Raw genomic sequence first — 15,283 nt, forward strand, 5'->3', positions numbered from 1 at the left:
GGGGAGTGGGATGACTGTAGTGGTGCAACATTTGGTGGGGACAAAGTCTGAGATTACGGTATGATTGAATAGGGCACACAGGTGTGGTGCCAGTTCATTTTGCAATTCATGCAGAACACAGCCAGGGATATTGTCAGGTCCCATGGAAGCTGTATTCTTGGCCCTGGACAGTGTGATTTTAACCTGTGTAGCTGTAATATTGGGCACCAAGCATTCCTCAGGTATTGTGATAAGCCCTTTAGGGGTTGAGAGGGGGGTAAAGTTGGCACTGAATCTGTCGGCCAGTATATTGGCAATGGCTGTTGGCTCAGTATAGGAGTTACCATTGTATAGTAGCTCCAAGCAGATCTGAGCATTGCCTTGTAGATTTTTGACATAACTACAGAAGGCCTTGTGGTTGTCTTTAGTATCTGTTTTCACAGCTAGCTTTAGAGGATTTGATGAGGGATCTCAGCTTTTTGTTGAGGCTGACAAGAGAATTTTTCCAGTCTTGGGACTTTGCCTTGTTCTGCAACAGTTTCTTCCTTCTGTTGTAGAGTTTGTTTACGGCAGGGGACCAGCAGATTGGCTTCCTTTTTTTGGAAGAAAGCATCTTGGTTCTATTGGGAATGGCTCATTCCATGCATTTCTGTACATGTTCGTACAGTGCACTGGAGTATGATTCAGTAGTCCTGCATTTATTCTCCATTTGCATGGGTGTTGTGAAGTTAGCCACCTCAGTTTTTAGAAGCCCAAAATTGGCTTTGGAAAAGTTCTTTATTGTGGTTACCTTTCCGGGGGGTGAGGGTGGGATGTGGATATCCATGGTATCTACCTTGTGGTCAGATCTGACCAGGGAGGAGATGACAATTGGAGTAGAGCAACAGTTGCCCATATTAGTAATAACCAGGTTGAGGATGTTGATACCCTTAGTGGGGGGTAAGAATGAGCTGGTCCACGGCATCGTAAATGATGAATGCCAGGAAAAGTTGAGCAAGTGTGTTGGTACTTGAGTAGTTTTCCTAGTTAATGGTCATACAGAAACGACTGATCTTGATATCGGCATACTAAATACTAAAATATAGGCTGTTTCACAACTTCTTATGTAAGATCCGAGTCAAATATCACTTTGCATTTTTATTAAAAAAGACAACAGGCTTCAAGCTAGAATTGCTTGTCTAAACCATGGTTTATTAAGTTAAAAAGGGAGATGAGTGCTTTGACCCTTGTCAGAGCTTCATCAGATCTAAATTATACATTGCAATAACAATAACTGCAAACATTGCAATAAGTAGTATATACTTTTCTATCTTCTACATAAATAGCCATGTAAATTACAACGAAAGCTTTACTCCAAAAGTACTTAAACAAGTCATTCTAAATGGCAGTTATTGGAAAAGTGGTGCATTCAAAGTCTACATATATATTGTGACTGTTGCTGTTAACTCCTAATCTAAGTAAGTAAAGAGTCACTGTGTATTAGGCTGTTCTTCAAAGTGCTGTGCATAATGTCAATTAGCAATGCAGGCATCAGAGCCTGTATTTTTATCACATTAATATAATATATAATGAAACAGAAGTCAGTTAGACTATACTCTGTGTGAAATGCTGTGATGGGAGAAATTTTTAATAAGAATGCAAAGTGATCTTTGACACTGATCTTACCAAGAAGTTATGACAATGTCCTGCTTTTGTAATTCATATGCCATTATCCAGAATAGACATTCCTGTACAACTAGTTATCCCTTTTTGTTGACTTGTTCTTCCTTAAGGAAACTATGTACTACCTTTAAGGCTGGAAAACTACATTTCCTCGGTATTAGGTTACGTTGTCCATATATAGATATAGGGATAATCGAAACTGCAAATCACGGACATTTAACAGGTAACGGGTTTAAATTTCGCTAATCATGCCTACCATGTTTTAGTAAGTGTGGCAGTGTTATGCATGTGTTACGATCATTGTATTTCTTAGTCCTTATGGTAGGCATGATTAGCGAAATTTAAACCCATTACCTGTTAAATGTCCGTGATTTGCAGTTTCGATTATTTCATGTGTCGGTGTTTTCGTGTCGGAGAAGTGGATGTCGATCTTCTCAGTTGTCGATGTACTAACCTGGATCCAGATATAGATACACACACACACACACACACACACACACACACACACACCATGGCGAAACAACATACTCAAAAAGTAAGGGTTATGGAAGGAGACAGTGGCTTCTGCAGCAATGATAATTCAGACATCTACTGTTATGGTAATTACACAACTGAACTATATTCAACATATTGCTGCAGTACCCTTAGTTATCTGGATAAATTACCCTAGTTTACAACATTTGGGAGGGAGAAGGAGAAGGATCCAGGAACCCTTAGACAATTGTCCTAGCAAAGCCTGATCTAGAACTAGAGAAGAAATCAAGCTTGTAGTGCTTTGTAAAAGTATGTACAGAGAATCAAGTTGCAGCTTCTAGAACACTTTCCAAAAAGCTATAGATAATGGTGAGGTCAAGCTAGAGTGAGCCTTGACCCTGCCTGTAATAGTTTTGTTGTGGTGAGAATAACAAAAGGTAATAACCTGAGACAATCATTTGAAAATACTCTCTTTAGACACAGGTTGTCCCTTCTTACCTTCACAAGAAATGAACAACTGATCCAGAAATAAGAAAGATTTTGTTCTGCCAAGACAGAACTTGAGTTGTCTGTGGACGTCCAAGGTATTGAATATCCTCTCTCCCTCATTTTTTGGTTCAGAGATGGATAGTCTGGCTTAAAGTAAACTCTGATACCACTTTAGGCAGAAAAGGATTAGTTCTCAAAGAATCCCCATCTCTGTAGAAAGGGTTGACTCACCACAAGAGCTTGCAATGCAGATATTCATCTCGCAGAGGTCACAGCAATTAGTATAACAGGTTATCCATGTTAAGAACTTCAAGTCAGCCTTATGTGTTGGTTCACCTGGATCAAGTATTAGCTTCTGTAAAACAAAATTAAGATACCAAGGAGAAGCCACCACTTCTCATGGATGTCTCTTTTGAAAAATCTCTTTCAAAAATATTTTCAAATGTGCATACATTGAAAAGCACAGATCCATGGACAGACATGCTGAAATGGCTCATAAATGTACCTTGACAGAGGAATAAGAAAGGCCATAGGAAAGTAGTGCACACAAATATTGCAAAATCCAAGAAACACTATGCCGGTTATGTTATTGGCACCAACTAAAAAATCCTTTCCATTTGCTGATATATATATGCATTTCTAGTAAAAGGCTTTCCCATCTCCATTAACACCTGCTGCACATCCTCAGTAAACAGCTGCTTAAAGGGAATTAAGACACTACCATCCAGGTAGTCAACTGAAGTTGACTGAGATTGGGGTGTATCATACACCGCAGTTTTTGTGCGAGTACATCCACTCTGTGAAGAAACTTGGGGTAGTTGCCACAGTCATTTCCAAAAGAAGAGAGAACCACTGCTGCCTAACAATGATTATGGGTGATTCCTTCTAAATCTTTAGAAGCACCCTGGACATCAGTAAAAAAAATGGAACGGCATACAGGAACATTCCTATCCAAGGAAAGGAAAAAGCATCTGCGTTCAAGGCCTTCTTCCATGGAGTCTTGGAGCAGAATTCTGCCAGCTGATTGCTCAGAGAACAGGCAAAAAGGTTTTCTTCAGGAGCTCCTCACAGATGAATCAAGTCTTGGAAGACACCCTTGCCTAGTTTCCATTTGTGAGGGTCTGCCTTTTTCCTGCTCAGCTTGACTGTCACACAGTTTTGCTCCAATGAAATGTAGGATGCCTGTAGACTGAAATTGTCCTGTAAAGCTGTATCCCAAACTAACATGGCTAATCTGCAAATCAGGTAGGATCTTGTTCCCCCTTGCTTGTTGATGTACCACATGACTCTGGTATTGTCTATAACAAATGGAAGAGGTCTAGGGGACTAAAGGTGATCCAGAGAGTTGAGTGCCTTGATTAGAGCAAGCATCTCTTTTATATTCATGTGTCTCAAACACCTTGTACTTCTAACCCTCCTGATATTGCTCCCCAACCAAAGTTTGAAGATTCTGTAGTGACTGACTATGTTGGAGCAGGGGGAGAAGGTGAGACCTGAATTTAGGAATATTTGCTGTCTCCGCCAATTAATTTATTTTCTGAAAAATCCAAGAATTGGGATTTGAAAAGATAATGGATGTTGGTAATGGGACAAAAGAGACTTCATATACTATTGTATCTTTCTCATGTGGAGTCTTCCAAGGGGTATCATGAGAAGCAAAGGTGTCATGAGACCCCAAAATCCAGAGGTATTTACTTGCAGAGACTGAAGCATGAGTGGAAAATCCTAGAATTAGATCTAGATACAGATCTATTTTTTTTTCCTGTGGAAGAAAAGCTCTTTCAACTGAGGTGTCTACCGGACACCCCAGCAACTCAATCCTCTGAGGTAGAGCCAAAACAGACTTGAATGTTCTCTTGGAAACCCAGCTTCTGTAAGAGATTGTTCACCAAAGACAGAAACAGAGACTCATGATACTTTGAAAAAGAATCTGCAAAGACAAGCAAGTCATCTAAATATAAAAAATATGTGGACACCCTGTAGCCTACAATGAACTATAATGTGAGCTTGACACTTTGTGAGCACTCTTGGTGCAATGGATTGTTCCAAAGGCTAATGCAGAGAACTGATAATGTAATCCATATGTTCATAGGTTTGTACTAGGCTATTGGCCCTAGGTCCTATACAAGCCTAGCCATAACAATTCCCTAACTATTTCTTCCCACAATATTTACTTCCCTGGACCCCTGTCTAGCAGGGCAACTGACGTGATCCCCAGGGTAAATTTCCTAACTCCCATCCAGTCGTCAAGGTTCCTTTTGAAGAGGGCCAAGGAGGTGCTCTGCTTGACATGTATGGGCAGTCTATTCCAGAGTATGGGGAGTCTCTGGGTCAGAAACATATCCCTCCAGCATGTTTTATTCATTGTGATGACAAGGTTTAGGTCCCTAGAGTGTGTGGCTCTGATGGATTGGGATTTCTTTAAGTGTAGCATGTCCAACAGCTGTGGGTTTGACATAGCCTTGTATGTTAAGCAGAGATCGCCTCTGAGTAGACGATATACGACAGAGTATAGCTGGAGTTTTTTTAGTTGGCCAGCATGGGGCATCTGCTTTAGGCCTGTGATTCTTTTAGTGAGGTGTTTCTGTGGCCTTTCCAATTGTTGCAGATGTCCCAGATACACAACACCTTAAGAAATGCCTGAAATCTGGAAGAATAGGAATATGATGATAAACTTCTTTTAAATCTAGAATTACTACAAAACTTAAATAAGGAAGAAATAACAGGTAGTGAAGTGACACTATTTTGAAAGTGGGCACTAATCCAAATAGGTTTAAGAAAGTAAGATCCATAACTTGTCTCCAGGGATTTTCTTTGTTTGGCACAAAAAACATCCTTGAGCAAAAATCTCTTCCAAACTGGGAAGGAGGAACTGTCTCTGTTGCTCCCTGAGATAACATATGTTGAAGAACAGGGGGAAAAAAAGGAGTCTGACCTGGTGGATGAGGAATTACCCAATGGAAAAGAGAAATTTCTTCTCACTGCCATCTGAAACTTTGATGAATGCTCTTTAAAACCCATTTGTTTGAAACTATCTGTTGCCAAAGACAGAAATGGAGAATCAAACTTTCTAGAAGGGAAATGGGACTGACAGGGGGGAGGCATGGCCCCTTAAATAGTTTTTCTAACTAGTTAGACTCCCTTTGTTTTGGGTGGTTACAGTCTTCTTTTTGGAAGTGCCCCTGTTTAGTCAGAATGCTGTGCTCATCCCTGGGGAAGGTTGTCCCCAATTTTCCTGTCAAAAAGAAACAAAAAACTAAACATGTATCAGCTCCTCCTCAAATTTCCCTGAACATGAGTAGTTTATTAGGTTTGGCTCAAGGTCTAATTAAGGCTAGTGATGCTTCTTCTAAGGTCGTTTCTAGTAAAAGAAAAATAGATGGTTTCTTCCATGGTAAAGTTGAAGATGGTACATTTTTCCTAAAGAAAACAAGCAGCACAAGCCAGTAAAACTTTTAAGTTGTAAAAAGTCACTTTTCCCCAATAAAAATGCAGCAAAAAGTACTTTAATATAATTTGCCAGACCCAAAAGTAAAATAAACACAATTTTCCAAAGGAAAAAGATGCTTTAACACTATTGGTTTAAACTAACACAAGAAAAAGTGTGTTCCCTTTTTAAAATATAGTTATGTCTCAAGAGAGTCCATTAAAACACATACTCCTAGAAAAAAAAAACTTACCTAACCATGAAAGTGCATTTAAACAATAAAATTTTAAATATGGAAGGTGTATTTCCAAATGGAACTTATCTGCCCAACCATGGAACAGCACAAGCCAACCATCAATCCTCAAAAGTCCACACAGGAGTGCTCTCTTCAGTGTTAGGAAAGGTCTGAAGGGCTGGGTGCTCAGACCTGCCTTTTTAAGCAGCTCAGCTTGAGTTGCCTGACAGTTTGGGTGCGTGGAAGGTGCCCTGAAGCTTAGGCAGATACCCAACTGTTATATCATTGGTAGGATATAAGTCATATAGCTAAGGCTATTACAAGCGGTGATTATGACGATGATGATGATGAACATATCTACTTCTAAATGCTGGAGGAGAGTTGTAGATCAATTAGGTATGATTCATATGTTTTGAGAGGGTAAGAGAACTCATGATCAATGGAGACAACTAGTAAGGGTTGGAATAACTTATTTTTGGTAAAGTATCTACATGGACTTGGGGGTTATTAGGATTATGGGTGCAGGACAAAGACTTTGTCTGGCAAGCTAGGAGCAGTCACATCATCCCAAAATCATCCTGCAGGAGGGATTGTTCAAAATAAATAACTGGTGCCAAAATCAAGGACTGAAACTAAATGCCAGAAAATGCATTATTGCATCCTTTGGGAAATAATCTGCCTCATGGAACTACCACATTGACAATATACCCCAATGAGTTGAAAAAGCTGTACAGGACTTGGAAACTTATGTGAACAGTGACGTAATGTTTGATCAACATGTGTCAATTGTTGTAAGAAAGTCCTTCTATATTTCGCAGCTTACACACAAAGGGATTGTGCCCAGATCTAGGGATGTCATTGTCCCTCTTTACTCAGCCCTCATTAAGCCAATCATTGAATATAATGCACCCTTTGGCATCGATCTGTCTAGACACATGCAACAACTGGAATGCCCACAGAGATACCTTACTAAAAGAATTCAAGGCCTAAACAACACGTCTTACATGGACTGACTCAAAGCCCTGTAGCTATACTTGGTATCCTACAGATGACTGACAAGTGACCTGTGTCTGGCATACAAGGCATCCTCCAACCTATTACTTATGGAGTTATTGCACATCAGCAAGTCAAATGGTATCAGAAATACTCAGTCTAGTGATCTACACCTCTTCTACAACATCAATAGAATGGTTTGCAGGGAAAGGTATATCTTGCAGGGGATACAGCTGCTATGGAACAGATTCCCCATCCACATAAAATAAAGTTCATCCCTGTCCATATTCAAGCACAACTTAGATCTATGGATGGGAAACAGAACATTTACCCCAGGACTGCCTCCTGTACTACTAATGGATAGAGGCAGCTCCTAAATGTTTTATCCCATGCAAGGGTTTCCTCAAATTATCTATGGTATGATCCCAGTTATTCTCATTAGGGGTAATACACAATTATCACAACACATACTCCTAGAAAAAATGGCAGCAGTGGCTTCCCCAGGATAAGCACAGCATTCTGACTAAACAGGGGCACTTCCCTGCTCCCTCTTGCATGACCGACAAGAGTAGCTCTCCCCTGTCCACAGAGGGGACCCCAACAGCCACAGAGGACATGGATAACCCCACAGAGACACCTTATTAAAAGAATTCTATAATCAAATGGGACTGGTTATTTTGCATACAAAAAGGGAAAGAAGATTGGCTTAAAATGGCCCAGAAGGGTAGGTAGCCTCGTACTTACCTATGAACCTATGTGATTATGCTTTCCTGTGTGCCTAAAATAGTGACTGCAAGAAAATAGAAAAGCTGTACAACAGGTGCAGATGGGGAAAATACATACTGAATATTTGAAATTACTTTGAAGATTTGAACACTGTTATAAATTCTGTGCCATGGAAAAGAAGGCTGCGAGCTGGGTCATAGTGACTGACTATTACTGGAGCCTGAACAGGTCCCATGAATTATAGCAAAATGCTAACGTAATGTTGTTTCACGTATTTCTTCATAACATTAGCTGTCTCAAAATTGCTGTCTTGGTCACATGTAAATAAGTACATCTTTATTTATAAATGTTTAAAGTAGTACTGTTGCATTGTTATGCGATATAATATGTAATGGATGTTATTTGATGGTTCTTGTCTTCTTTTAACAAAATAGGAATATCCCCTTCCCTCCATTTCCCCCTTTTACTCTACTGTACTTTTCTTCCTTCATCACCAATGCACATTAGAGCAAAAGGATTTTAAACTCACACTAAAAAAACACCTTCTAGGAACAAGTGGCTGCCTCTGTTCCAAAACAACTTAACAACCCAGTTCCTATCCCCTTCTCTACCCTCTCCACTTTACTCTACTATACTTTTCTTCCTTCCTCCCCTTCCCCTTTTTCACTCTGCTTTACTCTACTATCTGTACTACACTAACTTCCTTCCTCCCCTCCCCCTGCCTTTGCCCTTCTTCACTCTACTTTACTCTACTACCTGTACTACACTAACTTCCTTCCTCCCCTCCCCCTGCCTTTGCCCTTCTTCACTCTACTTTACTCTACTACCCATACTACACTAACTTCCTTCCTCCCCTCCCCCTGCCTTTGCCCTTCTTCACTCTATTTTACTCTACTATCCATACTACACTAACTTCCTTCCTCCCCTCCCCCTGCCTTTCCCCTCCTTCACTCTACTTTACTCTACTATAGGGCTACCACCTGTCCCACTTTGCGAGGGACAGTCCCTCTTTGGGAAGTTGTGTCCTGACAAAAAATATTAAAAATGGCAAATGTCCTGAGATTGTAGGACATAATTATTTCCTATATTTTATGTAATAATTGCATAAAACAGTTATTCTGCATATAAAATACATAAATGTTATAAAAACAGAATAAGCAACTAAAATGCTACAAGAATAAGCTTTTATTTAGACAAATAAGTTAAGTTTTATCCTTTGTACTGACCGTGTGTATGTGTTGGCCTGTAAAATCTGATGTTTGTTCCGAAAATGTTCCAATTTGGCCATTTGAAAGGTGGCAACCCTACTCTACTACCCATACTACACTAACTTCCTTCTTCCCCTTCAAAGAACAAAACAATTACATTATTGAAACTTGACACAGAACCTGATACAATGATAACAAATATTAAGCTCTTCCTTTTCCCTTCTCTTTAAATTTGCTGCCAGCCCTACTATATTAGTTGACTAATGTATACCTCCTGTCTTCCTAACATAAAAAAAAAAAAAATCATACATGTAATCTAAATGTACAAAACGTTTTCTAACTATATTCCAAAATCTACCTAAAAAGAATTATAGTGTTAAACCAACTATATAAACTTGTATCTCTGTATTCCTTTATTTCTATGTTTGCAGTGGTATTTTATACTATTTGTCTGCTTTCAATGTTTATTGCAACCTACACTCCCATACATAAATTTAATAGCTCTGTACATTTATTTTATCAATTTTTTTTTTACTTTGTGCAGCTTTTCTCCCCGGGCTTCCACTGAAAATGTGTTCCTGACTCACTTGGACTTTCCTGATCAACAAATGTCAAATAAATAACGTATTTCAGTAACAATTATTTTTAAAAAGTGGCAAAATAAAATATTTCAATAAAAATTATTTTAAAATGTGGCTCAAACATATAATTGTGCTTATTTAATGAATTTTTAATGAATCTTGTAGCCATTCAAATGAAAAATTAAAATAAAAAGCTTTTTCATCCCTGTCACTTTCTGTGATAACATAATCATGAGCATTTTTTCTTAGAAATAATTTTGATAAGTGAAAAAAATGAAATTAATGCATTTTAATAAACTAAGAAAAACACTGTTTATGATAGTCTATCATTTTATATAATCCATATTATAAATGCAATAATCTACTCCAGGGTGCGTGTTTATTGACATTAATCAGTACCCTGTGTGCCATGAAGCCGCTCCATTTTACGTTATACATTCCAATGCTTTCAGAGCACTGATTAATTCAAATTAAGGCAAAGATGCTGTGAGCTACTGATTACACTTGCTCGATTGTGAGTTACTGCTCACTTGTGATGCAATAGAAATGAGGACATTTTGGTAGGTTTTAAAATCATAATGTTATATTCTTCACTTCCTTCTAACACAGACAAAGCAAAAGGTGTATAAAGCAGAGATGTCATTCTCATTGTTTTAATTTCCTGGGACATTACCAGTTATTTTTAGCCAATTGTTAGACCTCAATGCAGTTCTGGTAAAACAATAAGAACAATCTTAATATGTGCTTTGTTTACAAACGCAAACAAAAAGCTTACAGGGAACGGCAATATAAAACACAATGTATAGGGCTGAACAAAATGTAAAAGAAGTCTGCACATCCAGTAGGTTAACATAATTATCCTACTAGACTCTTGTCTACATACTATATAACTCAGAAGTATATGCACAACCAGTCACTTCTCACAGATCATTTAAAAAAAGGCATTCATACCTAACGGGCTTTATCAGTTGCTATAAAATAAACTTACAGACATAGCCAATGGCTTAGAGTTATTACAACATTACACATTATGCAAAATTATTTGTCTTTTTATCTGTTTGCAATCTTAATTCATTAATTTCTGCAGGCTTTCTGGGAAACTTAAAAAATCACTTCCAACTATGCCTCAATGGCCTCACATTAGACAAGAGAAATTGAATTGTATCTGACCCATCATGAGTGTAATTACCTTATGATATGCATACTTCACAGATTTTATCTTTTTTTTACACTGAAAGCTATCAAAGAATAAATTGCCAGGCTGTTACTTGGTTTAGCTTTGCAAGATATAAGATGGGGAAAATGAGACATAAGGAAATCAGTACATGTTGCTTGCATCAGTGAACAAGAATGAATATCTTCATTCTTGCCTCGTGTGGTGATACCATCTAAGCTTGTTATTGCTGCCAGACAGGATGTCCAAAACAGTACATGTTCCTTCCAACAATTTTAATTTCTCTCTGTGTATAAATGTTTTTTTCTTCAGGTGATGATGCTTATACATTAATTGTTGCTTCTATAATTATCTCTGTCAGTACATACCTTCAGAATGCATATTTCTTTATGCAGTAATCAAAATTGTCACAAATACATTGACATTATTGTTGCTATGTGCCTCACTGAATTAAGTCTTTAAAGTGCTGTTTGCATACATTTTTCTGAAGTAATGAACTTTGAGATAGTACTAGTGGTTCTGATGATGTCCAATAGAGACGAAAGCGCTTAACCCTGTTGCTCTTCATTTTTATTCCTTTGTGTTTTGGAAGTTTTATTACATTAAAGTATTCTTGTATCGAGTTCTGTCTCGGATGTTTCGGATGTTATTATTCTTTATATATTTAAATATGTGTCCCACTTGATGGCTCCATTCAGACTCAACTAAGTCATCGTTCTAAACTGCAACAATTTAGTTATACTACTACTAACACCTTAAATTTCCTGTCCAAAAACCTGGAATCTTGCATAACTGACTCTCAATTCATCTTCAAATTTACCCAACATACTGCATTAGTATCCTTTTACAAAACACACACTTTTACTGTGTGTATACTGTGAATAATGAACTATGACTGGCCTTTCTGTTTCTGCTTCTTTGTAGAATTTTCTTCCCTAACCTTTTTATCATTTGCTCATGCTAAAGTAACTTTCTCCCTTATTTCTACCTTCTACAGCATAACAATTACACATCATTTAATACCAAACAATTATGCCCCCACTCTAGTTATTCTCCAGTTTTACCCAGAACCCTTAATGCACTTATAAGTTCCAAGCATGTCTTCTCTATCCTAGGTCCAAAACCTAGCGGCAGCCTGCCCTAAACATCCATTCTTGACCCTCTTTAAAGGAATTAAGACAGAATGTTCATCTCACAGTAGAGTCTGTTGCTCCTTCTTCCAGCACAACCCAATAACCTAAACAATTACCCCAGACAATGCACACATCACAACTCAATTACCTAAACAATTATCCTAGACAATGCGCTCATCACAACTCAATAACCTAAACAATTATCTCGGATAACACAATCACCACAACTGTATAACCTAAACAATTACCCCAGACAATGCAGTCATCACAACCCAATATTCTAAACATTTACCACAGAAAACCCACTCATCACAACCCAGTAACATAAAGAATTACTCAAGCTAATGCACTCATTACAATCCAATAACTTAAACAATTACCCTAGACAACGCACTCATCACGACTCTATAACCTAAACAACTACCCCAGATAAAGCAGTCATCACAACTCTATAACCTAAACAATTATCCCAGTTAACTCACTCATGCAACCTTATGGCCAAAATTATTATCCGAACTATGTCAGTCACCACATCTCTACAGTCTAAACCAGTGGCATCCAACTTTTTTTGCATCATGGACCAGTTTCATGTAAGACAATTTTCCATGGACCAGCCATCATCTGTGCATAATAAGCAAGCAATAATGATGACTTCCAAGATGGCTGCATATTGAGTAACAGCTTAATTCTAACTCTCCCAGTGTGAAAACAGAAACTCAGGACAGAAGACAAGTAGACTTGTGTTTATGGGTAAATTTCAGTAACTGGTTACTAAGTGTACTGCCTGGATGCCAGAAAAAAAGAACTACAGAACATCTGGAAGAAAATCTCCTACAAAAAGTGAGAAAGAAACACTGATTGGAGAAAGTTCTGCAGCTGTTCAGCAAAAAGCAGTGCAACCTCCAGACATGAATTCCAGTAATCTACAGGAAGATATAAGACAACTGCACACAGACCTGTTTAAAATAAACGAAACGCTGATGAAGTATATCAAGACAAACAACAAAAGGCTGGAAAAAATGGAAGAAGCTTTAATCAAATATTCACATGACATGATAAAACTGCAAAAATCCATTTTTTGTGTTTTAAAATTGAAAAGCCTAAGCAGATAATGCTGGACTTTGTTTAACTAATATATGTATGTATTTGTATTTATTTTTATTTTTAAACTATATACAATATATATAATTTTATATTGCGGTGAGAATAGTTTTAAATATATTTCTTTGGATAGGAGCTTCTTTGTGTTCTTATATTTAGTTTTATATTCTACCTTTTCAGTAAGAATCTGAAGGGTTAAATGTCAGTATTCATTGTATGGAAGGGTTGTGTGTGTGGTTTTACTGGTGCTAGTTGATCACATGATTAATATACTTTGTATATAATTAGTTTTATTGTGAGTATTTGTTATCTGAAGAAGTCTTGCTACAGAGTAAGAAAAGCGCTTCAATTAAAGCTATTCAGCAAATGTTCAGTGTGATTCTTCAGCAGGTTTCATTTATTCAGTTGTTTATTTTACCAGTTTGTGCTTGTGTCTAGTTCCACAGATATAGGATTTTTGCTTGGAAATGTTTACATAGATATTTTTATACCCCAAGTAGACTCCAGAGAATTTTTCGTCAGTTAGACAGCAAATGTTGGAGGTGTGATGAGGAAGAAGGAGGTACTTTGTAATATATTTTCTGGGAGTGCAGTGGGCTGGCAGACTTTAAGGATTCCCTGCAGGATACACTGTCGCAGATGCTGGGTGGGTGGATTGGTGTGACGAGGGAGATTTTTCTGAGCTATGATACAAAATTGGAATTGCCTAGACATGGTAAGAACTTGCTGTGTCTAATTATGGTGGCTGCCAAAAAAGCAATTACTAGAAAATGGAAAAATACGCCCTCCCCACAGCAAAACACACCATCAAACATGGAGAGGACAGGTGCAAACAAGTCCCTACCCCCACGAAAAGGAAAAAGGCCTATCCAAACATAAAACTGCTGTTCAATCTCTCAGATGCTCAGCTAAGAATCTAAACCAACAATATTAGAAGTAGTGAATATAGTAATATAGATGAAACAACTGGAATTGAGATATTTAGTAAAGGGTAGGCACAAACAACATAGGAAAACTAGGAACTGTGGGAACAACACATGCAGGGGTGGAATGATGTTTAAAAGAAGGCAGGACTTAAATGAGCTATATAATGTTTGAATGAAAATGATTGGGTAGATTATAAGTGATGTATAATGTTTGCAACTGGGAGTGTGTTAGTATGGTTTGTGATGTAAAATGCTTGCAAATAGGATTTTGTCAGTGTGGTTTGTTTTCATTTATATAAATGTATGATTGCTTATGTCGTAAACTAGTATCATTTAGTTAAATCACAACAACTGTCTGTTATCATTACATGCTTGGCAGTTTCTGTCTTGGATGGTGCTTCCCACTGGTTCTTTCTGTTAACACAAAGTCAGGCACAAACTGCCACTCAGGTAAAGCTCCTTGATGCAACGTAACAGCTAGGGGATTAACATAATCTACAACTTCAGTTTTAATTAAGGTGCTTTTTAACAAAGGCCGCTAAAAATAAATCACATTAAAAAACAGTATAATAAATGTAAACTGAAAACATGGTATTCTGCAAAATAAAGTAAAAACTGAAAAGTATAGCAAGGTGAAACAAGACTGCCGTGGGAAAGAACGAAATAATATACAGTAAAAATCAACATACCAGTGAATTAGCAATAACACTGTTTATAAAAGCAAACTGAGTAAGAATAGCAAAATGGAAAATCCCCACTTTCAAATACCACTGACCTGTGAAAGCCAGACAGTGTGCCAGATACCCTAAATCAATATGGAATGAGTGCTACAGATAAAGGGCCTGATAAGCTATGGAATAAAAAGCAGATGTTTCAGCTCCACCTGTAGAACCATTGCAGCCTGTGTGAAGCACACCACAAAGTCTGAGGAGGGTGGAACAGCACAACAGACTCCTTCAGGTAAATGGAACCCAAGTCATGCATGGACAAATACACTAACACCAAGATTTTAAAGATGATATGATGACTGAGCAGGATCTAGTATAGGCCATTAAACAAAGGTGTAATACATTGGTAATGAGGTGTACCTCTAACTGGCCTGGCCATAGAATCCTGCACAAGCTACAAATAGTCACACTCACTGTGAGACAGTCTTAGGTAAAGTGACCTCACTT

The 15,283-nt window shown here is 37.9% G+C and overlaps 1 protein-coding gene across 2 annotated transcripts in view; it reads right to left on the bottom strand.

The window, feature by feature from the left end:
* MEST overlaps positions 1–15,283 on the bottom strand; it is a 425,711-nt gene that overhangs the window by 135,289 nt on the left and 275,139 nt on the right. The window lies entirely within an intron of this gene.

The sequence above is a fragment of the Protopterus annectens genome, chromosome 11.part0 (genome assembly GCF_019279795.1).
Source record: "Protopterus annectens isolate FY-2018-M chromosome 11.part0, PAN1.0, whole genome shotgun sequence".
Classification (NCBI taxonomy): domain Eukaryota; kingdom Metazoa; phylum Chordata; order Ceratodontiformes; family Protopteridae; genus Protopterus; species Protopterus annectens.